This window comes from Capricornis sumatraensis, chromosome 22, assembly GCF_032405125.1.
Source record: "Capricornis sumatraensis isolate serow.1 chromosome 22, serow.2, whole genome shotgun sequence".
Classification (NCBI taxonomy): domain Eukaryota; kingdom Metazoa; phylum Chordata; class Mammalia; order Artiodactyla; family Bovidae; genus Capricornis; species Capricornis sumatraensis.
The window spans coordinates 53,345,591-53,348,483 of NC_091090.1; positions in this window are offsets into that span (position 1 = coordinate 53,345,591).

Sequence of the window (2,893 nt, forward strand, 5' to 3'; positions counted from 1 at the left end):
CACCTCTCTTCTTTCCTGCATCTCAACACGAGCAAATCTACTCCAAGAAGCCCGGCTCAAATATGGTTCCTCCTTCCGAGATACAGGTATTACACAGTCACAAATATGGCTCCTCATTGTGAGATACAGGTATTACACGCACACACGCGTGCACACACACACACACTCGCTCACTCCTGTGCGTGTGTACACACACACACGCCCGCGCGCATGCACACAGAATCCCTGAATGTGCTGTTGCGTGGAGCTTGTCAGAGCCCCAGCTGAGATGGCTTTACGTAAACCATGGGCTTCCCTGGTGATGTATTTGAGTCTCTTACATGTTACGTTTCTAAGGAATGTTTCTCTTAGAAAACCATTCTGCTCAAGGTGGTTCTTTTGTTGTGATTATTTTCCAGTGTAATTCTATCATCAATAAATGGTATAACAGACTTACCACTGGTACGATTTTTTATTCTATTTTAGTCATAGAATCAGTGACTTTTCGTTATAGCTGCTTTAGCGTTTCCGGTGTTCTTTCAGATTTTACACCGATTACTGCAGGTATGGAGCGCGGCCTCCCTGTCCTATACAGGAGGTGCCTGTTGGTCATCTGCCTTACATGTAGTAGTGACTCCAGATCCATCCCTCCCTCTTTCGCCACTGGTAACCATGAGTTTGTTTTCTGTGTCTGTAGGTCTGTCTGTTCTGTGAAACAGTCCGTGCGCATCATCTTCTTAGATTCCGCTATATAAGGGACATCATGACCTTCTTAATTTTCCCCCCTCACTGGTACCCTCTTCTCTTACCCTTCTCATCTCCACACGTCTCCTTTGTCTGTCACTTTGCCCTAATCTTTGGGCATTTGTTTTGCCTTTAAAAGCTAAAGAAGTTGCTATTTTATTAAATTAACATACAAGATCCTCTGGGTCCGTCCTTGAAGCCTCAGAAACTTACCCTTCCCCAGGCCCTTGGTCACAGGCGTGACAGCAAGGTCAGTTCTGAGGCCCAGCTACAGATAGAGGCTTGAAACCACCCTCTTCCCTCAGATTGGATAGCTTTAGGATGTTGAAGGGAAACGGAGAAAGGTCACAGAATAGCCCAAATGTCTCCCCAAGACTACTGCTGGAGTCTTAACCCTGGGTAGTTAGTTGAAACTCAAAACAGCTGAAACAATTCATCACCTGGCAAACAAGGCAAAAAACGATGTCATTAGCCAGGTGGTGCAGTGGTAAGAACCTGCCTGCCAACGCAGGAGACTTAAGAACACGGGTTTGATCCCTGGGCGGGGAAGATCCCTTGGAGAAGGAAATGGCAACTCACTCCAGTCAATAGTCTTGCCTGGAGAATTCCAAGGACAGAGGAGCCTGGCGGGCTACGGTCCATAGGGTGCAGAGTCGGACACGACTGAAGTGATTTTGCACATGTGCGTAACTGACATCCTTTTCTGCACTTGAGAATCAGGCAAATCAGGCAGTCCTGGTTTCTCTTGGAGCCCTGAGGAAACAGGGTCTTTGGGAGGGGCCCAGGGCTCCACCCTGTGAACACGGTATCCCAGGTGAGTTTGATGCAGGTGGCTCTTAGAACAGTTGGAAAACGCTATACAAAGTGAGAGGCCTGGTGCAGCCCGCCTGGACCGGAGTCTGGGTATTTAAAGGGGTAGTGGGCTTTGGTTTTAGTGGATGGTTGGTGAATTCAAATTAACACTTCAGACATCACCTAGGAAAGGAAAACTAGAAAAGCCTTCCTACCCCCAACCCCCTCCCACAAAGGCAGTCACTATTACGTTTTGGCGTATCATCTCCCCACTAAGGTGGCATGCTGGAGTGGAGATTAAAGGGCGGTTCAGATCAATGTTGAAGAGGCAGCTGTCGTTTGTTTCCTCCATCATCATTAGGAAAAGAACACGATTCAAATAGTACTTAAGAGGCAGGGGCCAGGGTATGCTTAGTTTTTAGGTTCATTTCAAAGGAAGTTCTGGACCCTTACAACAGCAATAAAAAAAATAAACTTAATTGTTCAGGATCCCTTATAATAGACTTTTACTTGAATCCCACACAATTAGGCTCATTAGCCAAACGGTATTAACAGCCTTTCCACCGATTTTCACAGAAATGGGCCTGTGCTTTAACTCAATTCCGACCCGGTTCCCCACCGGCGCATCCTTCTTTCCTACAGCTCTGCGTCCTGAACCTACACACCAGCGCGCTCTCCATCTCATTTCGACCTTCACCTGCTTGCATCCCAGGCAGGCCCTCACCTTCAGCGCTGAGATCTCATCTTCATTCATAAACCCTTCGGGGAGCGTGTGTCCCATTCAATGCTGTGTCCTCGTTGTTGCCTGGCGTGCTGCACACACCCTTTAGGGTCTCTAGCTAAGACGGGAAGTTCGGCCTCCACACAGGCCTGTGATGTTCCCGCAGCAGCTGCGAGCACCGGCCCCGCTGCCAGCCGTCTGCATGGGGACCCAGGCTCCGCTAACAGTTCTGACTCCTCAGGCAGGTTCCTTGACCTCTCTGTTCTTCCCTTACCTAATCGGTAAAGTGAGTAGGAAACCTTTTCTCTCATATAATCAAGAGCCTGGCAAATTCAGGATATGTATCAAGGAGAGCAGGAGGGACACGGAGGGCAGAGAGGGTGCCCTGTGCTAAGTTCATGACAGACCATCCACATTCCCGCTTCTCACAGGCACAGGCACCGGGGACGCGGTGTGCAGTAGGAACGTGAAGCCTGTCTTTCGGAAACAAGGAGCGGGAGACAGGAACGTCTGCTGGGGTTCTGGGACAAGCAGGTCTACGAAGATCAGTGGGAGACGGCAGGTGAGAACAGTGTTCCTCACTTTACACGTCAGACACGAGACAGGCAGTAAGACATCAGGAGGCAGCAGGGTAACAAGAGGCATGTTTATTACAGT